This window comes from Bufo gargarizans, chromosome 7, assembly GCF_014858855.1.
Source record: "Bufo gargarizans isolate SCDJY-AF-19 chromosome 7, ASM1485885v1, whole genome shotgun sequence".
In the NCBI taxonomy this organism is placed as follows: domain Eukaryota; kingdom Metazoa; phylum Chordata; class Amphibia; order Anura; family Bufonidae; genus Bufo; species Bufo gargarizans.
The window spans coordinates 176,201,432-176,228,863 of NC_058086.1; positions in this window are offsets into that span (position 1 = coordinate 176,201,432).

Sequence of the window (27,432 nt, forward strand, 5' to 3'; positions counted from 1 at the left end):
AATATATCATATTCTAGGTTCTTCAAAGTAGCCACCTTTTGCTTTGATTACTGCTTTGCACACTCTTGGCATTCTCTTGATGAGCTTCAAGAGGTAGTCACCTGAAATGGTCTTCCAACAGTCTTGAAGGAGTTCCCAGAGATGCTTAGCACTTGTTGGCCCTTTTGCCTTCACTCTGCGGTCCAGATCACCCCAAACCATCTCGATTGGGTTCAGGTCCGGTGACTGTGGAGGCCAGGTCATCTGGCGCAAGCACCCCATCACTCTCCTTCATGGTCAAATAGCCCTTACACAGCCTGGAGGTGTGTTTGGGGTCATTGTCCTGTTGAAAAATAAATGATGGTCCAACTAAACGCAAACCGGATGGAATAGCATGCCGCTGCAAGATGCTGTGGTAGCCATGCTGGTTCAGTATGCCTTCAATTTTGAAAAAAAAACCAACAGTGTCACCAGCAAAGCCCCCCACACCATCACACCTCCTCCTCCATGCTTCACGGTGGGAACCAGGCATGTAGAGTCCATCCGTTCACCTTTTCTGCGTCGCACAAAGACACGGTGGTTGGAACCAAAGATCTCAAATTTGGACTCATCAGACCAAAGCACAGATTTCCACTAGTCTAATGTCCATTCCTTTTGTTCTTTAGCCCAAACAAGTCTCTTCTGCTTGTTGCCTGTCCTTAGCAGTGGTTTCCTAGCAGATATTCTACCATGAAGGCCTGATTCACACAGTCCCCTCTTAACAGTTGTTCTAGAGATGTGTCTGCTACTAGAACTCTTTGTTGCATTGACCTGGTCTCTAATCTGAGCTGCTGTTAACCTGCGATTTCTGAGGCTGGTAACTGGGATGAACTTATCCTCCGCAGCAGAGGTGACTCTTGGTCTTCCTTTCCTAGGGCAGGTCCGCATGTGAGCCAGTTTCTTTGTAGCGCTTGATGGTTTTTGTGACTGCACTTCGGGACACTTTCAACGTTTTCCCAATTTTTCGGACTGACTGACCTTCATTTCTTAAAGTAATGATGGCCACTCGTTTTTTCTTTACTTAGCTGCTTTTTTCTTGCCATAATACAAATTCTAACAGTCTATTCAGTAGGACTATCAGCTGTGTATCCACCTGACTTCTCCACAACGCAACTGATGGTCCCAACCCCATTTATAAGGCAAGAAATCCCACTTATTAAACCTGACAGGGACACCTGTGAAGTGAAACCATTTCAGGTGACTACCTCTTGAAGCTCATCAAGAGAATGCCAAGAGTGTGCAAAGCAGTAAGCAAAGCAAAAGGTGGCTACTTTGAAGAACCTAGAATATGACATATTTTCAGTTGTTTCACACTTTTTTGTTATGTATATAATTCCACATGTGTTAATTCATAGTTTTGATGCCTTCAGTGTGAATCTACAATTTTCATAGTCATGAAAATAAAGAAAACTCTTTGAATGAGAAGGTGTGTCCAAACTTTTGGTCTGTACTGTACCTTCAACTAACAATAGATTGAGGCCTTCCATATATCAGCTTCCACAAAATAGTGATATAGATTTTCCATATACCTGCGTCCACAAAATACAGATTACGGGTTTAGATATACCTGCTTCAACTAACAACTGATTGAGGCCTGCCATATATTAGTTTCCACAAAATAGTGATAGAGGTTTTCCATATACCTGCGTCCACAAAATTACTGCTTGAGGGTGATATACCAGCTTCAACTAACAACCGATTGAGGCCTGCCTGCCATATATCAACTTCCACAAAATAGTGATATAGGTTTTCCATATACCTTGCGTCCACAAAATTACTGCTTGAGGGTGATATACCAGCTTCAACAAACAACTGATTGAGGCCTTCCATATATCAGCTTCCACAAAATAGTGATATAGGTTTTCCATATACCTGCATCCACAAAATACAGATTACGGGTTTAGATATACCAGCTTCAACTAATAACTGATTGAGGCCTGCCATGTATCAGCTTCCACAAAATAGTGATATAGGTTTTCCATATACCTGCATCTACAAAATTACTGCTTGAGGGTGATATACCAGCTTCAACTAACAGCTGATTGAGGCCTTTCATGTATCAGCTTCCACAAAATAGTGATAGAGGTTTTCCATATACCTGTGTCCACAAAATACAGATTGCAGGTTTTGATATACCTGCTTCAACTAACAACTGATTGAGGCCTGCCATATATCAGTTTCCACAAATACTGCTCTTCTCTAGGGACTTTGGGACAGGGTCATTTTAAAAATGACAGGCAGAGGAAGAGGCAGGCCATTCCGCAGGGGTGGTAGGGGTAGGCAGGTGCACCAGGCCAGAGCCTAAGTGGAAAGTGGGAGAAGGTGCATGCGATTATATCAAAGGGCGCACCAGAGTTGGTTGAGTGGCTCACTCAGCTTTCCGCTTTTGCACACTCCTCATCCTCTGTATCTGCGCCCTCCTCACTCTCTGCTGTGTGCACCCCCATAGACACTACCACCACCACCATAGCCCCTCCACTCAAGTCAGAGGAAATATTTTCCCATCCATTCCCAGACCTTACCGATGTGCAGCCATTCTTGGCATCAGATGAGGAAGAGGAGGTAGCAACGGCCGCCATCCAGCAGTCTGACGACAGTACCCAGATCAGCCCAAGGAGGGTGGTCCCCCTCTGTTGCTGCCTACTCCGAGATCTCTAATGTCAGTGGTGGTGAAGGTGACGATGATGTCGTGTCGATGGACGTCATGTGGGTGCCCACAAGAGAGGAAGAGGAGGGGAGTTGAGCGGGAAAGATGGAGCAGCAGATAGGGAGGAGGAGAAGTAGGCAGAACTCGCAGTTCACAGGAGGCAAATAGTAGACTGCAAATGTTTATGGAGCGAGCCATCCACCATGCGCGGTCACAGTTTGCGCTCCCAGGACGTCGGCACATGGCTCCACAGTGTGGGCTTTTTTTAACGTGTCAGCTGCTGACAATAGTGTTCCCATCTGCAGCTGGTGCTATCAACGCATAAGTCGCGGTAAGCCCAACACTCACCTAGGGATGACCGCCTTAAGAAGGCACCTGGCCTCCCATCACCGAGCCCAGTGGAAGCAACGCCGTCAGAACCCACAAAGCCGCACTCCTGGTGCTCCACGTCCTTCCTCTTCTCCTACTACTCTCTCCTCCCATTTGTCCTCCACTCCACCTTCCATTGTGCTGTCGTCGCGTTCATCTTGCACAAGGCAGGCTTCCGTGGCCCAAATGTTTGAGCGTAAAAAAATGATGACACCGGATAATCCTCTTGCCCAACGGCTGACCGCTGCTTTGTCGGAACTGCTAGCCTGCCAACTACTGCCATATAAATTGGTGGACTCGGAGGACTTTAGAAAATTTGAGACCATTGGCACACTGCAATGGAGGGTCCCCGGAAGAAAATATTTCTCCCAGAAGGGCATCCCCGAACTATATGGCCACGTTCAGTGGCAAGTTAATATATCTCTAGCACACAGTGTCGGTGCCAAGATACATCTGACCACAGACACCTGGTCTAGCAAACACAGGAAGGTACATAACTTTTACTGCCCACTGGGTGAACCTTCTGACGGCCATCAAGCATGTAAACCGTGGCACCCGTGTGGATTTGGTGTTACCGCCACGGATTGCATGTAGGCCGACCTCTTCTTTCCTCCTCGGCTGACTCATCCTTTTCCACTGCTACCGCCTCTTCCACTGCACCTACAAAGCTCCCCAGAATCTATTCGATGTGCCAGGTGAGACATTGCCATGCTGTGCTGCGGCCAAGAGCCACAACGGTCCTGCACTGCTTTCAGCTCTGCAGTCACAATTTGACAGTTGGTAAAGTGGTGTGCGACAACAGTGCCAATCTGCTGAGTGCTCTGAAACAGGGCAAAATAACACACGTGCCGTGCATGGCACATGTTCTGAACTAAGTCATGCAGTGATTCATTGCCAAATACCCCGGGGTCCAGAACGTCTTGCGGCAGGCCAGGAAAATCTCTGACCATTTTAGATCTTACAAGGCCATGGCTCGCCTTGCTGTTGTTCAGGGGCGACACCACTTGCCTGTCAGACGTCTGATTTGTGACTGCCCGATGCGCTGGAACTCCACCTTGTATATGCTTGATAGGCTGCTCCAGCAGAAACGTGCCATTAATGACTACCTGTACGAACTCTGCAGCAGGACAGGATCTAGGTAGCTTGGTTTCTGTTCCCCACACCAGTGTCTGCTCATGCGCGACGCATGCAGACTTCTGCGGCCATTTGATTAGATCACCAAACTGGTCAGTCGCAGCCAGGGCACCATCAGTGAGATTGTACCTTACGCCTTCTTTCTGGAGAATACATTGCGTCGTGTCATTGATCAAGCCGTCGAGGAGCAGGAGCTGGAAGTTGAGGAAGTCGCAATGCTGAATGAATTCCCATGGGGGCTACTCCATCTGAGACAAGTCAGCAGGAGCCTGAAGAGGAGTCAGAGGAGGCTGGTGACTGGGGGGAGGAGCATGAATAGCAGGCTTTAAACTTTTTGGGGATCCCTGGTGTTGTCCATGTCTGGGGGGAGGAGACCGAGGACAACATTCTCCTTGGCGATGAGCAGGAGCCAAGGCGCTCCACCACTTCCAATTTAGTCCAAATGAGGGCCTTCATGCTCCAGTATTTGAAGAGCGACCCCCGTATAAAAAGCATAAAGGTCAAGGACCTGTACTGGGTGGCACCGTACACAAACACAAAATGGTGGACATGTTACCAACATCACAGAGGGCTGTCAGAATGCAGCATTTCCAGGCCTTGCTGTGAGAAATGCTGCATTCTGCTGTTGCGGGCACTGGCAGAGGAATTTCCACCCACATCGAAACAGGTACGGGTACCAATCCTACCACACCTGCAAAAAGAGAGCGGTTTGAAGATGTGTTGGTCACTTCAGATATGAGATCATTTTTGCAGCCAACCCATTGACAGTCGTTTCTTGGATCCAACCTCAGAGAACGCCTAGACCGACTGGTGTCCGACTACATCGGGTTAACAGCCAATGAGGATGCTCTGAGAAGCGAGTAACCCTTTGACTACTGGGTTTGCAGTCTTGACCTGTGGCCAGAGCTGACACAATTTGCCATGGAACTCTTGGCTTGCCCCTCGTCGAGTGTCCTGTCTGAAAGGACGTTCAGCACAGCAGGGGGGATCGTCACCGAGAAGTGCACTCGCCTAGCTCACGACAGTGTGGACTACCTCACATTTTTTAAAATTAATGAGGCATGGATCTCAGAGGAATTCAACACCTATGATGACCAAGTGTAATTGAATTTCCTCATGCCAGCCCACACCCCGAACAAAGAATGGTCCTTGCCCTATGCATATACAGCGGCATAAAAGGCCTTTTTTGTGGCCTGTACTGGCCGACAGTTACATATTTATCCTGTGACCGCCTAATGTACCTCCAGCCACAGAATCCAAAGTTCTTTGCTGCCAGGTGAATTCCTTTTGCCTAATTTAATTTTCTAGGCCTATACTGGCCGACAGTAAAATTTTTATCCTGTGACCGCCTAATGTACCTCCACAATCAGATCAATACCCGATACGTGGCTGCCTGTTATAATATTATCAAGTAACCCCAAAGAAAAACAAAGCAGCAAATTTGTAATACACAAGATAGCAAATGTTATTGAACAAATAGTTTAAAATACATATATATATATATATATATATATATATAGCAGAAAAAGAGATTTGGCGGCACCAGTCTGTTGGCTCAGGTGCTATGTCCAAAGGAATGAGCTTTCACCTTCTTATATATGTAGAGAATCGGACAGCACTCCAAGACTTGAAAAAAGTAGAAATCTTTATTCACCCATGTGAAAAATAATTGCAACGTTTCAGCTCACAATCGAGCCTTTCTCAAGCAGTATAGCATTCACAGGACTGCTATTCAGGATATATAAAGTTAAAATACTCCTGGCAATAAATGAAGGGATGCAAAAATCCCAAAGACAAATGAGTAAAGAGCAAAGTGCCACAGTATAAATCAGTACATACAGGAGACAAGTGATGCGAGCTGGGGCAATAAAATATTTACCTAAATATATAACAAACAGGAGGACGGATCCGGAGCGATCCACGGAAGATTGCAGAACCCAGACAGAGAATCCAGTCTGCTCTCCACCGTGGAGCACAATGCCACAATCCACCTCCCTAGTGCCATAGAATATGCTCATACAGAGAAAACCAATCCAAGTCACGTGATCTCGCGAGATCACGACTTGTGCCGAAAAAAACTATTAAGCTGCGTTCCACAACGGAACGCATGTGTTTCATGTGCCCTGTAACACCAATCTTTATTTACAATGGCTAAACATCAATAAAGGGGGACAATAGTTGAAGACTGTTAAACAATCTGTATAAAAAAATATATATACAGTGAGTTATCTGTGGACCCAATGTTTGGCAGTGCTGATGTATGGCTACATCTGGAACAACAGTGTTTACCAATTAGATACAATAACGTAAATAGATGTAACAATGGTATGCATGAATTAGAAACAATACATATGTACGATAACATAATACTTAGTGTAATTTTGTATAAAAAATATATAAAGCATATTAAAGAAAAAATATATAATAAAACAAATCAAACAAAAAGTGACAAGTGTAAGTGCAAACACGCATGAAGTGATCAAGAATTTAGTGATAAAGTGGAAAAACATTACATTAAATGACAGGGTGAACCAGATTATAATAAATCACAGTCAGATATCAACCCTGTTGGTGTATCCATTAGTAAAATCTCCTCATACTATGCCACCATTCATAAAAATACAGGATGTGCATATTTTTTATTTTTTTTAAATAGCCATCCTATTATCAATAATGCTGGTGTTTTACATGATCATAGATTGACCAATCTTGATATGATCAGTATTTTATTCGTTTGCATGGCACATGTACCAGTATGGGCCCAAGACGCAACCTAATGAAATAAGACAATAAATAAAAAAATATTAAAAAACAAATATAAAAACTATAAAAAAAGGTCAGAGTAGATGAGAGCACCACTAAGACCAAATAAAAGGCGAGGAAAATGATATATATAAACATGATGACAATATTTAACTAAGAAAAGTTAAAAAACTAAGACCCTCGTTCAGACCATACTGTGTTTAATTCAAAAATCCACTTAACCTACTTCTGTGGCAGAAGTTTTTTTCCAGTCCCCGCCCCTTCCCACTAATCAGAACTTTATCGATCCCCCTTACATTAAGAAGTAAACCGTTGCAGTCATGATGTGTTTTAAAGTGCCGGGGGATGGTATTCAAATTAGAGGGGTCTTCTTCTTCTTTCGCTCCAATGATGCTGAGGACATGTTCCCTAGTATGTCTTTTTCATTGTCTGTAGTCATGCCTACATACAGAACATTATAGGGACAGCTTTCTATATATATATCACACCTAATGTTGTGCAAGAGATTGTATGGTTGATCTGATAGTATCTCTGGCCCGTATTGTCTGTGAACATGGTGGTTCTCAGAATATTCGGGCAGGCTACACAATCGCCACACGGGTGGCAACCCCATTTTGGGCCTTTGGAGCCAAATAGCCTGTTAAAGTTCTTACTTTCGTAATGGCTGTGGACCAAGATGTCTTTGAGATTTTTTTCACGTCTGTATGTTAGAGACTTATTGGCAGGAAGATAGTGTCACAGGGTATGATCCCTATGTAAGATTTTCCTATGCTTCTTAAGAATGGAGACGACTTCTCTGTGCCGAGAATTGTATGAAGTGATATCTCACTATTTTGTCATCTTCTTTATGTTTAATTTGACTTTGTAACAATTTGTCCCTTTTAAAATGTGTGGCACGTGAATAAGCACACCTTACCGGCAAGTCACTGTAACCATGATCCCTGAATCTCTTGTTCAAATCATTGGCCCGCATCTCAAAATCTTTATCTCTGGAACAGATTCTTCTTAGTCTTAAAAATTATCCAATCGGATTTCCATCGAGTAGTTTTTTCGGGTGGAAAGAGTTAGCACGGAGAAGACTGTTCACAGGGGTAGGTTTCCGAAAGAGGTCTGTGTGGACAAAACCGTTGTTATCAACCTGAAGGGAAACATCTAGAAAATCCATTTTGTCTCTCCCCATCTTCCACGAAAGGTGGATATTCACATCGTTCTCATTAAGAGACGCCTTGAATATTCGCAGGACTTCCGCAATACCCTGCCATATCATGAGAACATCATCTATATAGCGGCATCATAGATGAATTTTCTCAATTTGACTGATAGGATCGGTGAGGAAGATCCTTCTCTCCCACAGCCCCAGGAAAATATTTGCTTAAGAGGGTGCAAAGGCCACCCTATCGCGGTTCCCTGGAGCTGTAGGTAATACAACCCTCCGAAGATAAAGAAGTTGTGCTGCAGTGCAAAATCAAGCAGTTCAAGGATGAATAATCCATACTCACTGTTTTTATTAGATGTCATCAAGAAGTGTGTTGCGGCCAGGATGCCGTCCTCATAGCGGATTTATGTGTAGAGTGATTTAACGTCACACGTGATGATAAGCATGTCTTCATCCAACTGGAGACCATTCAATTTCCGTAACAGGTCACCTGTGTCCTTAAGATATGATGGAAGGAGCTGGAAGTTGAGAAAGTCGCAATGCTGAATGAATTCCCATGAGGGCTACTCCATCTGAGACAAGTCAGCAGGAGTCTGAAGAGGAGTCAGAGGAGGCTGGTGACTGGGGGTAGGAGGAGGTGGAGGAGCAAGAAGAGCAGGCTTTAAACTTTTCGGGGATTCCTGGTGTTGTCCGTGGCTGGGGGGAGGAGACCGAGGACGACATTCTCCTTGGTGATGAGCAGGAGCCAAGGCGCTCCACCGCTTCCAATTTAGTGCAAATGAGGGCCTTCATGCTCCAGTATTTGAAGAGCGACCCCCGTATAAAAAGCATAAAGGTCAAGGACTTGTACTGGGTGGCAACGTACACAAACACAAAATGGTGGACATGTTACCAACATCACAGTGGGCTGTCAGAATGCAGCATTTCCAGGCCTTGCTGTGAGAAATGCTGCATTCTGCTGTTGCGGGCACTGGCAGAGGAATTTCCACCCACAGCGAAACAGGTACGGGTACCAATCCTACCGCACCTGCAAAAAGAGAGCGGTTTGAAGATGTGTTGGTCACTTCGGATATAAGATCATTTTTGCAGCCAACCCATTGACAGTCGTTTCTTGGATCCAGCTTCAGGGAACGCCTAGACCGACTGGTGTCCGACTACATCGGGTAACGGCCAATGAGGATGCTCTGAGAAGTGAGGAACCCCTTGACTACTAGGTTTGCAGTCTTGACCTGTGGCCAGAGCTGACACAATTTGCCATGGAACTCTTGGCTTGCCCCTCTTCGAGTGTCCTGTCCGAAAGGACGTTCAGCGCCGCAGGGCGGATCGTCACCAAGAAGTGCACTCGCCTAGCTCACGACAGTGTGGACTACCTCACATTTTAAAAAATGAATGAGGCATGGATCTCAGAAGAATTCAACACCTATGATGACCAAGTGTAATTGAATATCCTCATGCCAGCCCACACATATCCGCCACAACCCAGAACAAAAAATGGTCCTTGCCTTATTTATATACAGCGGCATAAAAGGCCTTTTTTGTGGCCTGTACTGGCCGACAGTTACATATTTATCCTGTGACTGCCTAATGTACCTCCAGCCACAGAATCCAAAGTTCTTTGCTGTCTGGTGAATAGAGATGTCCCGAACTATTTGCTGACGAAACAGTTCCCAGCGAACATCGCTTGTTTGCATTCGCCGCAGCGGGCGAACATATGCGATGTTCGGTCAGCCCCCTATACGTCATCATTGAGCAAACTTTGACCCTGTACCTCACAGTCAGCAGATACGTGAGGCTCAGGAGAAGTAATGTCGCTAGCCAACGTTTTGGGGTTCCCAGAGCACAGTGGACTACGCTTGAGGAGGAGGACTGCAGCCTCAGAGACAAGGTGAGAAAATTTTGGTTATTTCACTTGCCTCTTGCTGCACCGTGCGTGTCTCTGTTGCCCAGTGAATATAGAGGGAGAGACAGAGGGCTGTAGCTGCATGACGTCATGACATTGGACATTGGAATGTGTGATAGTGAGAACACTGCAATACTAAGATATATTGGATATAACCAAAAGAAAATGTGTGTGACGTACTGAGTGTGTGTATGGAGCACATATGTATGTTATTTGTATGTTATTCGTTAATAAGTTCAAACACTTGTGTGTATAAAAGTATGAGAAAGTGTTCTATATGTCTGTTCGACATTAAATGTTATTTCTATGTGGACTGGGAATCTGACCTTGTGTGTTGCCAACTAGAATACTGACTAGTAGAGGAAGGTCATGCAGCCAAGTTTATTGTGAGCGAAATCAGCTCTACTGATGTGATGATGAGGCCAAATTAAGAGTTAAGTCGAGAATGAAAGAGATCATCACACAGGGAGGGGTGTGTGTTCTGGCTTAAGGCCAAAAAGGAGCGAAATTACTACAAAGTTTCACAGGACATTCGGCCTTGAATTTAGTACATTCTATTCTTAATATTATAAAAAAACAATGCAAGCGTCAACATGAAAATAATTAAGTATAAAAAATTAGGCTGGACAGAAATGTATGACGCCACTGACACTACCCTTCAATATGGCGCTGTGAGACCCTAGCACACCCCCCAGCAGCCATCTTAACTGAGGTAACTTCCCCACCAACGGACATCTTAACTAATCCAATTTCCGGCCTGGCTGCCATCTTAACTCCTGTAACTTCCTGCCGCCTAACGGCCATCTTTACTGAGGGAACTTCCTGCCCGGCAGCCACCTTAGTTACTGGTATTTCTCCAGATACGGATACAATCGTGAAACAATACACATAGTTCCAAGTAGCATAACAAGGGGTACTCACTCTCGAGTAGTACATGAAGGATACACATATAACTATAATTAGTCATGACCGGTAGTATTGTTTATTTGTTTATTCAGATGAAATGCTTTAACTTCTATGTTTCTGTTTTTCAAGTAAAGTTAAGTGAAGTCCCCCCTGCTGCCCATTTGCGAGAATCGCAAAAGGAGGGGATTGTGATGGAGATAGTCTAAACTGTGGTAAACTGTAGCGTTAAGCCCATACAGATTCAGTTTTTTTGTCTTTCATATGATGTTGCTGAAAAATGCTAACCTTGAGATAAGATACTGCAGAAAAAACATGCCCCCCCCCCATCTCCGATGGTAAACTGAGAGTAGTAGTGATAAAAAGCATGTAGGGACATATAGGGTGGCTGAAAGATAACAAGCTCGCAGAACAGACAGAAGTCTTCCTGCGAAAGGCAAGTGTATAGAGGAGGAGGTGTAGAGAGACAGAGAAAGTCGGGTTGTGATTGTTATCAGGATAATGTTAAACCACCTCCCCAACAGAGAAAGGAAACAGTAGGTTTGTCACCCTATAATGGTCCTGGGAGATGGACCTGCAGAGTCTGCAGGACCCAGAACCCAGATGAGAGAGAGAGTTGTGCTGTGTGTGGCACTCTTCGTCCACACCACACAAGAGGATCGCATTCTGTGTTGCCTGGATCACTATCCGTACCTATAGACACCCATGTTTATGTCATTAGGATGACACAGGTGAGGGGGAAAAGTTACACCAAGATTAGGAAACAGGCAATCCAGTACCTCCATTATCGGTTATGCTTTTAAACATTTAGCAGATTCAAGTCCGGTCCCAATGATATCCCTCACTCTGGGTGAAATAGTCCAGTTTTTTATTGATACTGGAGAAGCCAAGACAATTGTCCAGCAAATATGGCCTCCCCTGACTTAATCTCCAAGAACACCAGTCCTTGTGTAGAAGTGGATGGGAAAGTAGTACACTCCCCTTTCAACAGAACCCATCCGTGTTAGATTTGTCCTTACCCAAGAAGTGCTTGCCAGGTTGCCTCCTGGGTACAGATTTGCTTGCTTGATGAAACTCCCTGGTCCATCTTTTTGTCAGTACTACTGGAAGATGAGAAGGAATCCCTGCTTGCGGGAATGTTGGGCCATCTGTGGGCTATTGGACCCATTATTTGTCCTAATTACTAATATATGGGACTATTCTAGATAATATATTATTTATAGACTTGTTTCTCTATCACAGAATTCCAGCTATTGTAACTTTTTCCATCAATCTATTCATTCAAATATTGTGCCTATCAGGGATATTATTGTGTTGATGTATGATCATCTACTTTATTTGATTCATGTAATGTGTTTTCGTTGACAAAGGGTATTCATATGATGCCTGAAATGTTCAAAGATGTAATATTTTGGATCCAGCCACCCTGTTGCCTCTGGAGCAAGGGGGGGAGGGAAGAGTTAGGGCACTTAAACTTTTCTTCCAGACTTCCAGATCCAGAGGAAGAGGCTCATGACTGTTTGCAGATAAATGTCACAAGGGACAGTGGGATTTGGTAAATCAGCTATTAGATAATCCAGATCATGTGCTCTTTGTCGATGGATCGAGGTATGGCCAGGATGGCACTTACTACACAGGTTGGTGGTAATTAATGGTAATTAAACATGACACTAAAATGCAGAGTCCTTATCACCACACGTGTCTGCCCAAAAAGCAGAGCTAAGGGCTCTGGAGATGGCTTGCAGATATGCAGATGGAAAAGCAGCCAACATTTACGCTGATTCTAGGTACAGCCCATGACTATGGGCCCATTTGAAAAGCCAGAGACTTCCTAACTACTTCAGGTAAACCCATCAAAATGGGGAAGCAGTGAGGTTTCTTATAGAAGCCCTATGTCGCCAACTGGATTGGGTGTAATAAAAACAAAGGTTACTGTAAAACAGACTCAGAGGAGGCAAAGGGAAAAGCCAAGGCAGATCAGGTGGCAACAATGGTTGCCAAATTGCCTATGCAGACCCGTACCTTAGTGGATACAGCTCAGGTCCCTGAAATAACTCCTCCTGTCTCAATGGAAGTTCTTAAGACCTTACAGAACCAGGTGGGAAAGGAGGAAAGGGACTGTTGGATGGAAAAGGGGGGAATACAAATGAGGAAGGCCTAACACAGTTCCAAGGGAGATCATCAACCATAGGGACTGACATCTAACTTTCCCATGCTAAGTCCAGTGTCATGGGAGGCTATACACTAGGCTAGTTGGTCATGGAAGCTGGCGAAGACGATTCGAAGCATGTGGACTGATGTACTAGGCTTTCGTTAAGGAAAGAATGAGGTCCAAGAGGGGACTGATAGAGATGTGGACTACATTCTTTGAATTCAGCTAAGAAAGCTCCCACATACTTTAGCTCTCAGATAACACCTTATCTTCTCCAGAGTACAAAGGTTCCATCCTACCCAAGAGAACACGCCTCCTTGCTACGTCATATATGCTTTTTCTGCTGTTAGAGAACTCCATTACAAGATGGCACCTGTAGTGAGATATTTACATACAAAAGTTTGGACACACCTTCTCATTCAAAGAGTTTTCTTTATTTTCATGACTATGAAAATTGTAGATTCACACTGAAGGCATCAAAACTATGAATTAACACATGTAGAATTATATACATAACAAAAAAGTGTGAAACAACGGAAAATATGTCATATTCTAGGTTCTTCAAAGTAGCCACCTTTTGCTTTGATTACTGCTTTGCACACTCTTGGCATTCTCTTGATGAGCTTCAAGAGGTAGTCACCTGAAATGGTTTTCACTTCACAGGTGTGCCCTGTCAGATTTAATAAGTGGGATTTCTTGCCTTATAAATGGTGTTGGGACCATCAGTTGCGTTGTGGAGAAGTCAGCTGGATACACAGCTGATAGTCCTACTGAATAGACTGTTAGAATTTGTATTATGGCAAGAAAAAAGCAGCTAAGTAAAGAAAAACGAGTGGCCATCATTACTTTAAGAAATGAAGGTCAGTCAGTCCGAAAAATTGGGAAAGCTTTGAAAGTGTCCCGAAGTGCAGTCACAAAAACCATCAAGCGCTACAAAGAAACTGTCTCACATGCGGACCGCCCCAGGAAAGGAAGACCAAGAGTCACCTCTGCTGCGGAGGATAAGTTCATCCGAGTCACCAGCCTCAGAAATCGCAGGTTAACAGCAGCTCAGATTAGAGACCAGGTCAATGCCACACAGAGTTCTAGCAGCAGACACATCTCTAGAACAACTGTTAAGGGGAGACTGTTTGAATCAGGCCTTCATGGTAGAATATCTGCTAGGAAACCACTGCTAAGGACAGGCAACAAGCAGAAGAGACTTGTTTGGGCTAAAGAACAAAAGGAGTGGACATTAGACCAGTGGAAATCTGTGCTTTGGTCTGATGAGTCCAAATTTGAGATCTTTGGTTCCAACCACCGTGTCTTTGTGCGACGCAGAAAAGGTGAACGGATGGACTCTACATGAAGCATGGAGGAGGAGGTGTAATGGTGTGGGGGTGCTTTGCTAGTGACACTGTTGGGGATTTATTCAAAATTGAAGGCATACTGAACCAGTATGGCTACCACAGCATCTTGCAGCGGCATGCTATTCCATCCGGTTTGCGTTTAGTTGGACCATAATTTATTTTTCAACAGGACAATGACCCCAAACACACCTCCAGGCTGTTTAAGGGCTATTTGACCATGAAGGAGAGTGATGGGGTGCTGCGCCAGATGACCTGGCCTCCACAGTCACCGGACGTGAACCGAATCAAGATGGTTTGGGGTGATCTGGACCGCAGAGTGAAGGCAAAAGGGCCAACAAGTGCTAAGCATCTCTGGGAACTCCTTCAAGACTGTTGGAAGACCATTTCAGGTGACTACCTCTTGAAGCTCATCAAAAACAATGCACAATGGGCAGATACCAAGTGTTATCTCTTGTCTTTTTTTCATATTTCAGCCAATGTAACAATGCCACATGCCTCAGGGGGAATGCCTCTCTGATGTCTATATAAACTGCTGTACTTCCTGTAATAAACAAGAATTTGCTTTGACCCCAGTGTGTGTGTCACAGTTATTTTCTTCCGTGCATGTAAAACCCTTGGGTTACTATTAATTTGGAGCAGTAGAGCAAACGTGATCGGCCCTGATTAGGGGCATCTTTATCAAATCGGAGTTGTTACCTTCATTGTCTGTTGAAATAAATTAGGATACCGAGGTGCTTCTGCTGCGTGGTTCGCGTCCATTTTGTTTCCGCCTATACATTCTATTTAATTCATAGTACTGTAAATCTCTTTAAAATGTGTTAGTTTTTTGTTCCTTTATTTGCTTTTCCCATATTTTATAGGCTTCGTCGATTTCACCCTTAAGGCTAGGTCTACACGACGACATTTGTTGCGCGACAAAAAGTTGCGCGACAGATAGGGCGCAACAGTTGTTGCGCGACATTTTGTTGCACCAATGTCGCGCGACAATTTTTATAATGGCAGTCTATGGTGTCGCACTGCAACATGCGACATGTTGCGACTGCGACGCGACAGTCGCAGAAAAATCCATCTTGAATGGATTTTCTGCGACTGTCGCGTCGCAGACGCAGCATGTCGCATGTTGCAGTGCGACACCATAGACTGCCATTATATAAATTGTCGCTCGACATTGGTGCAACAAAATGTCGCGCGACAAATGTCGTCGTGTAGACCTAGCCTTAAGGTCTCACGGTCGGTATTGTTCAACAATTGGTTCAGTTGTTCATCTAAAATTCTTAACTCCTTATCAACTTCAAAAATCATTGTGTCATTAGTGGTGATGAGTAAGCGCATAAATATCATGGAGCAGAGATTACAGGCTTCTTCTCATTTAACATTTAGCTGTTCAGTACCCAAATTATGGGAGGGAAACACCTGTACTCTCAGGCCACGAGTGATCAAACTCCTCATGATGTATTGCTTCAAGGAGGTCCTGTTCCACCAAATCTGTAGACATTTATGTAAGAGGTTTTTAAATTTCACCTTGATTTCCCGTGTATTCCTCTGGTCCGAATCCTGTGAGCTGCTGCTGCATCAATTGAAGATGGTTTCCGCGTGGGACTTCCACGAGGCCTCCTGGGCTGAAAAATCCATAATTATGCAATCTAAACTTCTGCAAAAAGAAACAAACTGTCCTATGCAGGTAAACACACACCCTATAATCAGATCAATACCCGATACGTGGCTGTCTGTTAGAATATTATCAATTAACCCCAAAGAAAAACAAAGCAGCAAATATGTAATACACAAGATAAAAAAATTTATTGAACAAATTAAAACACATCATGACTGCAACGGTTCACTTCTTAAGGTAAGGGGGATCGAGTTCTGATTAGCGGGAGAGGTGGGGACTGGAAAAAACTTTTGGCACAGAAGGAGGTTAAGTGGATTTTTGAATTAAACACAGTAACACCATATGGTCTGAACGAGGGTCTTAGTTTTTCACCTTTTCTTAGTTAAATATTGTCATCATGTTTATATATCAAATTTTTCCTCGCCTTTTATTTGGTCTTGGTGGTGCTCTCATCTACTCTGACCTCTTTATATGGTTTTTATATTTGTTTTTTTCATATTTTTTTCTTTAATGTCTTATTTCATTAGGTTGTGTCTATGGCCCATACTGGTACATATGCCATGCAAACTAATAAAATACTGATCATATAAGATTGGTCGGTCTATGATCATGTAAAACACCAGCATCTTTGATAATAGGATGGCTATTTAAAAAAAGAAAATCGGCACATCCTGTACCTTTATGAATAATAGTATAGTATGAGGAGATTTTACTTATGGATACACAAACAGGGTTGATATCTGACTGTGATTTATTATAATCTGGTTCACCCTGTAATTTATGTTTAAACATATTTTATTGCATTTTTATAAGGCATAAAAATGTTAGGAAATGCGTTTCAAATAGACATTTGTACATCAAGTATGTAGATACAGGTAATCTTTACAGTACCTCCCTGTAGAATCAGGAGTCTATTAATACATCAGATGTACTTGGCTGAGCAGAAATGTCATATGGCTGAATACGTTGAAGAACAGAAACCAAATAAAGAAAGAGAACAAGAAACTGATTAAATAAATAAAAAAGGAAAGAAGAGAAGAGTGGGAGGGGGTAATATGTGTCCAAAAGAGATGACCCCACAGAATCGCGCCCCATCTATCAATGCCAACAAATCAAGCGGCCAACAGAGAAAGAAACTCTGGGGAATCCTGTGAGTCTATCCAGCATGCCCATGTTTTTAGATACATTGAGGACTGATCTGATGCTTCGGAAGAGATCTCTTCCATTCTGGCAATACATTGCATTTCCTGAAACTATTCCCTCATTGTAGGTACATGTGTTGTGCGACAATGCCGAGGAATAACAGATCTTGCTGCTGTAATGCAGAATCGCAGTAAACTCCTCTTTTGAGAAGCAATGAATCCCGGCAAGATTGAGAGGAGCGGAGAATTGTCCACTGTTTTCCCAGTAATGCTGCAGAATATTTCAAAAACTCTATCCCAGAATGGTTTTGTCCTTGTCGCAGCGCCAGCAGGAGTCCGGGACAGTAGGAAAAATCCTATGTAGTCTAACCGGATATCTGTACCATCGTGACAAGATCTTAGAATTTTTTTTCCTGAGAAGAGCATGCCATTGGAAAGTTTGTGAGAGAATAAAAATGCTTTTGTAGATCAGTGCGTTCTATGTCGGTACCTATTTCCTTCTCCCATCCCTTGACAAAGTCAGGAGTGTTTTTATAATAGTCTATCAGTAAGTTCCGGTAAAGTTGGGAGATTAGGTGTGTCGGTGGAGAGTGCTGAGTAAATACTTTTTTGGTCTCTGTTAAAGTGGATCCAAAGAAACACTGCTCCACTCTGGATGAAATGTATGACTTCAGTTGTTCATATTCCAGCCAGAAGAGTCTTGTATTAGGGAGTTTCAAGGCTATTGTGGCCAGGGGTGGTAGAGCATGAAAAAAGGAAGAAAAACGCTTGGTCATAAAGGCCCAAACAGGCTTGGTCACTAAGGGGTTAAGAGTTAGTCAAAGCAAATAATTTTGACCGTTTTTTTGTGGACGAGCCTCAGGTGCAATCCAGGGCGTGTGTTTAAAGGGACACTGACAGGCCAAATCAGCATATTTAGTTATATATATGACATTACAGGTCTTATAAAGTCTATTAAAAGCATCTAAGTATCCCCCCTGTCCACCTTATAAATACCGAAAAATAAAGTTTTATAACCTGCCTGTCTCGTCACCAATCTGCCCAAGGGGCAGCGTTTAATCTCAAATTGCGCCCAGCCAGCCGCTCCCAACTGCCGTTCTGAAGCCCCGCCCAGCTCATCAATATTCACTTCGCTGGGCGGCGGCTACAACTCTCCCCAGTCAAGATCCTGCGCATAGGCAATTGAATCCTCTCGGCATCGTCCTCTTTTAATCTTCTGCGCTTGCGCCCAGCTGGGGTTACATCGCGCCTGCGTACACACCCAGCCTGCGTCTTCGAGGCCGCTGCAGCCTCTGCTTCATGCGCATGCGCCGGGCACTGTTTAGAGCAGCGCTTCAGAGCGCTGCTCACTTAAATCTCAAAAGGGGTTAATATTAGTGCGCCCGACCTCCAAATCTTCACTCCGCCCTCATTGTCTGTGTGTACACAGTGCAGACAAAGAAGAGAGGCGGAGGAAGAGTTTGAGGTTCGAGTTCGTCAAGTGTCAATTGCTGGTGGACCAATTTTTCATAATAAAAAGGTAAATAATGTTCAACCCTGAGTTTCTGTTATACATTCGCCGCCGCCCAGCGAAGTGAATATTGATGAGCTGGGCGGGGCTTCAGAACGGCAGTTGAGAGCGGCTGGCTGGGCGCAATTTGAGATTAAACGCCGCCCCTTGGGCAGATTGGTGACGAGACAGGCAGGTTATAAAACTTTATTTTTCGGTATTTATAAGGTGGACAGGGGGGATATTTAGATGCTTTTAATATACTTTATAAGACCTGTAATGTCATATACAGTGGGATGCGAAAGTTTGGGCAACCTTGTTATTCGTCATGATTTTCCTGTATAAATCGTTGGTTGTTATGATAAAAAATGTCAGTTAAATATATCATAAAGGATACACACACAGTGATATTTGAGAAGTGAAATGAAGTTTATTGGATTTACAGAAAGTGTGCTATAATTGTTTAAACAAAATTAGGCAGGTGCATAAATTTGGGCACCACAAAAAAGAAATGAAATCAATATTTAGTAAATCCAACTTTTGCAGAAATTACAGCCTCTAAACACTTCCTGTAGGTTCCAATGAGAGTCTGGATTCTGGTTAAAGGTATTTTGGACCATTCCTCTTTACAAAACATCTTAAGTTCATTCAGGTTTGATGGCTTCTGAGCATGGATAGCTCTCTTTAAGTCACACCACAGATTTTCAATTATATTCAGGTCTGGGGACTGAGATGCCCATTCCAGAATGTTGTACTTGTTCCTCTGCATAAATGCCTTAGTGGATTTTGAGCAGTGTTTAAGGTCGTTGTCTTGTTGAAAGATCCAGCCCCGGCGCAGCTTCAGCTTTGTCACTGATTCCTGGACATTGGTCTCCAGAATCTGCTGATACTGAGTGGAATCCATGCGTCCCTCAACTTTGACAAGCTTCCCAGTCCCTTGCACTGGCCACACAGCCCCACAGCATGATGGAACCACCACCATATTTTACTGTATGGTAGCAGGTGTTTTTCTTGGAATGCTGTGTTCTTTTTCCTCCATGCATAATGCCCCATGTTATGGCCAAATAACTCAATTTTAGTTTCATCAGTCCACAGCACCTTATTCCAAAATGAAGCTGGCTTGGCCAAATGTGCTTTAGCCCACCTCAAGCGGCACTTTTTGTGCTGTGGGCGGAGAAAAGGCTTCCTCTGCATCATTCTCGCATACAGCATCTCCTTGTGTAAAGTGTGCCGAATGGTTTAACGATGCACAGTGACTCCATCTGCAGCAAGATGATGTTGTAGGTCTGTGGTGCTGGTCTGTGGGTTGACTTTGACTGTTCTCACCATTCATCTTTTCTGTCTATCCGATATTTTTCTTGGTCTGCCACTTCGAGCCTTAACTTGAACTGAGCCTGTGGTCTTCCATTTACTCAATATGTTCCTAACTGTGGAGACAGACGGCGGAAATCTCTGAGACAGCTTTCTGTATCCTTCCCCTAAACCATGATGGTGAACAATCTTTGTCTTCAGGTCATTTGAGAGTTGTTTTGAGACCCCCATGTTGCTACTCTTCAGAGAAAATTAAAAGAGGAGGGAAACTTACAATTGACCCCCTTAAATACTCTTTCTCATAATTGGATTCACCTGTGTATGTAGGTCAGGGGTCACTGAGCTTACCAAGCCAATTTGAGTTCCAATAACTAGTTCTAAAGGTTTTGGAATCAATAAAATGACAACATTGCCCAAATTTATGCACCTGCCTAATTGTGTTTAAACAATTAAAGCACACTTTCTGTAAATCCAATAAACTTCATTTCACTTCTCAAATATCACTCTGTGTGTCTCCTTTATGATATATTTAACTGACATTTTTTATCGCAACAACCAACGATTTATACAGGAAAATCCTGACGATTAACAAGGCTGCCCAAACTTTCGCATCCCACTGTATATAACTAAATATGCTGATTTGGCCTGTCAGTGTCCCTTTAAAGGGACACTGACAGCCCGTTAGAGCATATAAAGTGACATATATTCTTCTATTGGTCTTAATATGCTTAATTAAACTATACCATTATCACCCCTCGCTGCCTTTCCGTTACTTATAAAAAGTGTTTTTATCAATATGCAAATTACCTTACTTTGTGCCCAAGGGGCTGTCCCTCAATCAGTTCTGTGCCCAGCCGCGCCCCAACTGCCGTCTCCTAGTGCCGCCCAGCTCATTAGTATTCACTGCATTGGGCGGTTTTTTTTTCTCCTGACGCGGCGAAATCCCGCGCATGCCCAATACTATCTTCTACTGGAGCTGGAGGGTGCCGGGTACCTTATCCGGTGCAGTCACGGAGAGACAAGATGAAGCTGATGCCAGGAAGATAGTTTTTCCACTTTATCACTATATCGCTGAGCACTTCACGCGTGTTTGCACTTACACTTTGCATGTCACTCTTTGATTTGTTTTATTAGATATTTTTTCTTTAATATGCTTTATATATATTTTTATTCTTGATTAAGTATTGTTATCATACATATGTATTGTTTCTAATTCATGCATACCATTGTTACACCTATTTACGTTATTGTATCTAATTTGTGAACACTGTTGTTCCAGATGTAGCCATACATCAGCACTGCCAAACATTGGGTCCACAGATAACTCTCTGTATATAATTTTTTTTATACAGATTGTTTAACAGTCTTCAACTATTGTCCCCCTTTGTTGGTGTTTAGCCATTGTAAATAAAGATTGGTGTTACAGGGCACATGAAACATATGCGTTCCATTGGTTTTCTCTGTATACGCTTGTGATTTCGCGAGATCACGCTTATTCTATCGCACTAGGGAGGTGGATTGCGGCATTGCACTCCACAGTGGAGTGCAGACCGGACTCCCTGTCCGGGTTTTGCGATCCTCCGTGGATCACTCCGGATCCGTCCTCCTGCTTGTTATATATTTAGGTAAATATTTTATTGCCCCAGCTCGCATCACCTTTCTCCTTCATGAATGGTATTACTCCATCCTAACACCCTTTTTTAAATGTAGTGTGTAATAAATATTTAAAGTATGTGTCCGGACACCCCAGGAACCGGAAGTGATGTTATGAGTTCCAGCTTGGAACACATACCGCCTCCTCTTCCTCTCTCCTTATTTGATTACATCGGGTTTCTTTCCATGTGTATCTAATCAACCTAATGAATAGGGTATATATAGGTGAGTACACGTGTCGGGATCTGGACTACATTGGTCTGTATACTCTATAGAATTCTCTCCTGTATGTACTGATTTATACTGTGGCACTTTGCACTTTACTCATTTGTCTTATGGATTTTTTCATCCCTTCATTTATATCCAGGAGTATTTTATCTTTATATATCCTGAATAGTAGTCATGTGGGTATCTTTTCCTGTGAATGCTATGCTGCCTTTATATATATATATATATATGTATATTTTAAACTATTTGTTCAATAAAATTTGTTATCTTGGTTATTTCATATTTGCTGCTTTGTTTTTCTTTAGGGTTAACTAATGTACTTCCAGCCACAAAATCCTAAGTTCTTTGCTGTCAGGTGAACGCCTATTGGCAAATTTTTTGGGGCCTGCACTGGCCGATAGTTACATTTTTTTATCTCTAGCCACATAATCACGACCCTGTTTCACTCCTCTGTCTCTCTTTCTGGTGGCGTATGAACCGCATTCACCATAAGGACCTACTAATGTCACAGGGTCATGTGACTGTGCCGCCACCCCGTACTGTGCCCCCTTATACCCTGCATTGTGCCCTATTGTCACACCCTGTACAGTGCCCCTAGTCATTCCCTGTACGGTGCCCTCTTATACCCAGTGGCGTACCTACCATATAGGCAGACCACGCAGCTGCTATGGGGCCCGTGAGGAAGGGGGGCCCGCAGTGGAGGAGAGTCCCCGCCCCCATCTATCTTCCTGTCTCCCGTCTGCTAGCCCCGCCTCCTAGCTCCGCCTCCCGTCGGCTAGCTCCGCCTCCCGCCTGTTAGCTCCATTATGCCTGATTCCTATTTCCTCTGCATTGCCACTACCCCACCAGTAATGAAGTAAGTGCCCACTTGTAGGTGAGGACAGTGCAGAGGTGTGTGTGTGTCACTCAGCTTTCCCAGGCTCTTCCTCTGCACATATGCCATTCAGAACAGGAGGAAAGCTGGGTGCTATTATGTAATGTGACTCAGCTTTCCTGATGTCCTGCATGGCACAAGTGCAGAGGCATGAGAAGATATGAGGGGAGGTGGGAGCTGTGTCACTCAGCTTTCTCAGACTATTCTCATGTCTCTCCACATGTGCCATGCAGGACAGCAGAAAAGTTGGGTGCTATTACATCATGTAATGTCACTCAGATTTCCTGCTATCCTGCAAGGCATAAATGCAGATAATAAGAACACGGAAAGGCAGGGCGGAGGGGTTCACCCAGCTTTCCCAGAGACTCCTGTCTCTCCACATGTGCCATGCAGGACAGCAGAAAAGTTGGGTGCTATTACATCATGTAATGTCACTCAGATTTCCTGCTATCCTGCAAGGCATAAATGCAGATAATAAGAACATGGAAAGGCAGGGCGGAGGGGGTTCACCCAGCTTTCCCAGAGACTCCTGTCTCTGCACATGTGCCATGCAGGACAGCAGAAAAGCTGGGTGCTATTACATCATGCAATGTCACTCAGATTTCCTGCTATCCTGCAAGGAATAAATGCAGATAATAAGAACATGGAAGGGCAGGGGGAGGGGTTCACCCAGCTTTCCCAGAGACTCATGTCTCTGCACATGTGTCATGCAGGATAGCGAGTAATGACAGTGTCTCCCAGCTGTCCTGCATGACACAGAGGATGGGGGAGGGGGGCACTCACTTCCTCAAACTGGACAGCAGGAAAGTTGGGTGGTATTACATCATGTAACGCCCCAGATTCTTGTCAATATATGCTGAACACCGCCGGGACCTATCAGATCCCATTCTCTATAAGGCTACTTTCACACTTGCGGCAGGACGGATCCGACAGGCTGTTCACCCTGTTGGATCCGTCCTGCGGCTATTTCGCCGTGCCGCCGGACCGCCGCTCTGTCCCCATTGACTATAACGGGAGCGGAGCTCTGGCGCAGCATGGCGGTGCACGGCGAAAGTGGCCAGACTAAAAGGTACTGCATGTCTGACTTTTTAGTCCGGCGACTTTCGCCGTGCACCGCCGTGCTGCACCGGAGCTCCACCCCCGTCCCCATTATAGTCAATGGGGACGGAGCGGCGGTCCTGCGAAATAGCTGCAGGATGGATCCGAAATAGTGAACAGCCTGTCGGATCCGTCCTGCCGCAAGTGTGAAAGTAGCCTAATGGGTCTGTTGGGTTCCGGCATGAGTACTGCCATTTTGTAGAACAAAATACTTCTGCATGAGGTAGGGCAGGGGAGAAGTTAGGGAGGGTAGTGAGAGGAGCCAGGGCGCATAGTAGGAGGGACTAGGAACGGGCATGGGGGCCCAATTTAAATTCTTGCTATGGGGCCCAATTATTTCTGTGTACGCCCCTGCTTATACCCTTTTATCTAGTCACGGTATGGCGGTGTTATCCAGTCACTGTGCAAAGGTGTTATCCAGTCAATGTATGCCGGTGGTTAGTGTTGATCACGAATATTCAAATTTAAAATTTTTATTGCGAATATAGGAACGAAGTTATAGCAATATAGCGAATATTCGAAAAAATCGAATATAGAGCAATTTAGCTAATATAGTGCTATAATCTTCTTTGTCTAATAGTTGTAAGTTGAAAAATTCGCAATAAAATTTGCATATTACACAATCATTACCTTGCCGATTTTTCGATTAAAAAAAAAATCGCGAATTTTCGAATTTGCGAATATTCGACGAATATTCTACAAAATATTCGCGAAATATTGCGAATTCGAATATGACCCCTGCCGCTCATCACTAGCGGTGGTATCCAATAACTGGATGGTCATAACTGTATCCCTTTCCCTGCCCACGCCATCATTTTTTAGACCTGACATGAGCAGGAAAAATATGCAGATTGCGGTGCTAAGGACCTTTGCGCCACAATCTGTGTCAGAAATACGCCTAACATAGATGTATTTCTATATAATAAATGACCCCCTAATTGTATTATTATTCGGGGGTAGGGCTAATATCTTTATATTATACAGATTTTAGTGTATTATACTGTGCCCTGTATTCCCCAGTAGAAAATGATCCTTGGGAAACACAGTCCTCACCCCTGACCACCAGGACCAGGTAGCGCTCTGTCAGTACATAGCGGCCTCTCCTCTCCGCCACGCTGCTCCGCTGTATACTGGTGCTTATTCTGACACTAGGGCTGGGTTCAGATCCTATTTTTGCCATCCATTTAATGCATACCAAAAATATATGCGTTAACAGATGCCTCAGACTGATGCCGTACAGTGGCGTCCGTTCACCATACAGATCCATGCTAGAAAAAAAATAATTACGTTAACGTATGCATTTTTTTTAATGGACTTTACAGGATACAAAAACATGGAGTGTTGCACATTTGTATACATCAAACCGATAGAATTTTTTTTTTTCTAGGTTCTAGCAGGGCACATTTTTGAGAGTTTCCCTTTAAGACGCATAAAAATGGCCCCTGATTAAAATACATATATTTGTGGGAATTTTGGCCATTGATCCCCCTCTTGTATATCACTGTCCATGTTGTGGGACTGTTTGTGTACTTCTAGTAAGTGTTTGCTGGCTGCAAATATGAGCTGAAGGTTTTTCAGGTTCGCCTGCTATTAAAGTTAATGGGGCCCGCCGCGAACTTGCAATTCGCAAACATTTGATCGCGTTCGCGAATCGTCCTGGCCAATGTTCGTCCATCACTACCTGCAAGACAGGTTCACCTGCCATTAAAGTGAATGGGGCCCGTCGCGAACGCGCGGTTCGCAAACATTTGATCGTGAACGCGCGTTCGTGAATCGTGGCCGATGTTCAGCCATCACTACTTCAGGTAACTTGTACCAATATGTTTTTTGTTATTGGGAAGTCTCAATGTAAATCTGAACCTTTTTGAGTGTGTTCAAATATTTCCCAGTTTCCATAGTCACAAGACCGCACTTTGCAAGCAGGCGGCATATACGGAAACAGCAGCCTTCTCTCTCCAGATCAAGATAATAAGTACAAATAACAGACTAACCAGTGTCAAGTGTCAAGATTTACAACTTTTCCAGGAAGAGGCTCATTTTGGAAAACCAGAGGAGAAGAGGAGTTTTTATTATTTATATAAATTCCATCTATAGAAGATGGAAAAATCAATTCATCGGATTTGCAGAAAACTGGGCATTTCTTGCCTCTTGGAAAATCAATAAGCAAGATCATTTTTAAAGATTCACTCATTTCTGCCCAGGTATTGATCCACAAACCAACTAGTGAGGCTTGCCGCCACTGCATTGTTCTTTCAATTTCGGAGAAGGAAAATGCTCTAAAATTACTCACGATTATAGGACTTTATAGTAAATGTGTTTACATGTTGAAACCTAATGTTCACCTAGAATCCATTGGTTGGAGCGTGCCTATTGTCTATACTATAATTTCTTCTGTGGGAATGGTACCTTACCTGTAATGATCCATGGCGGGAATGGGAAATGTGAAATGCAAGCACCAAATGACTGAATTACCTTCTAAGATTAAAAAATTCTATACAAAGCTATTCCCTATTGATGAATAGTGGAGACTGGTGCTTGCATTTAACCAAGAAGAACCCAGCCACTTTCTGCAGGTAAACTACTTCCCAGTACAGTATTTTTGCTGGATTTAATCTACATGTACTCAATGCAGCAGCGCTGGTTCACTTGATACGATATGGAATGACAGCTGCTCAGTGACCAGTGCACTGCAGGGTTCAGAAGTTAAATGTGACCGTGTAGTTGTTTTAGTGGCAAGACGTATCTCTCTCTGAGGTGGTTAAGGAGCCTCCGAGGGTTCTGTACTTTGGTCAGTTACTGTGGTTATACATCAGGGACCTTTACAGAAGGTCAGGTGAGTGTGCTTCAAGAGCTGTTGGACATTTCCTCACAAAAAAAATACAAAATATTCTGAGGGTTTAATTGTATATAACCAGAACTAGAATGGTGTTTAATCAGAAAATAACCAATTGATTAAATAATGTTTTATGATAAATGTTATCCCATGATAATTGTAACAAAATATAAATCAGACATCATATAGAAAATGACAATTTTTTTTCTAACAAAGCTAGAACCAGCCCTGTACCTCACATGGATGCAGAGCTTCTCTCGTTCAATGCTGCAATTGTTCTTCTAGATTTTCTCCAAACTGAAAGCTCAGGAGGCGTGTCCTTTCTGCTGCAGCTCTCTCCTTATCACAGCTCAATGGGCATGGAATTTATGCTGCAGCTCTCTCCCTGTAACTGCTACAGCGTATAACAGTTGATCCGGCTGGTGGCAGATACAGAAGGGAATTGAGAATGTTCGACCACCTCAGCCCACTGAGGTGGACAGAGAAATAAGGAAAGGGGCAAAGAAATGTATGCAGATCCAGGTGCTGATTTACCAAATGTAGAAACAAAAATCATCTATTATCTATCTATCTATCTATCTATCTATCTATATTCTATCTCATATGTATCTATCTATCTATCTAACATTTAGTTTGTACTCTTCTATCTACAATATCTATCTGTCTATCTATCTAATACTGTCTATTTATCTATCTAAAACATAGCTTGTTATCTTCTATCTATCTATCTATCTATCTATCTATCATCTACAGTCAGGTCCATAAATATTGGGACATTTACACAATTCTAAAATTTTTGCC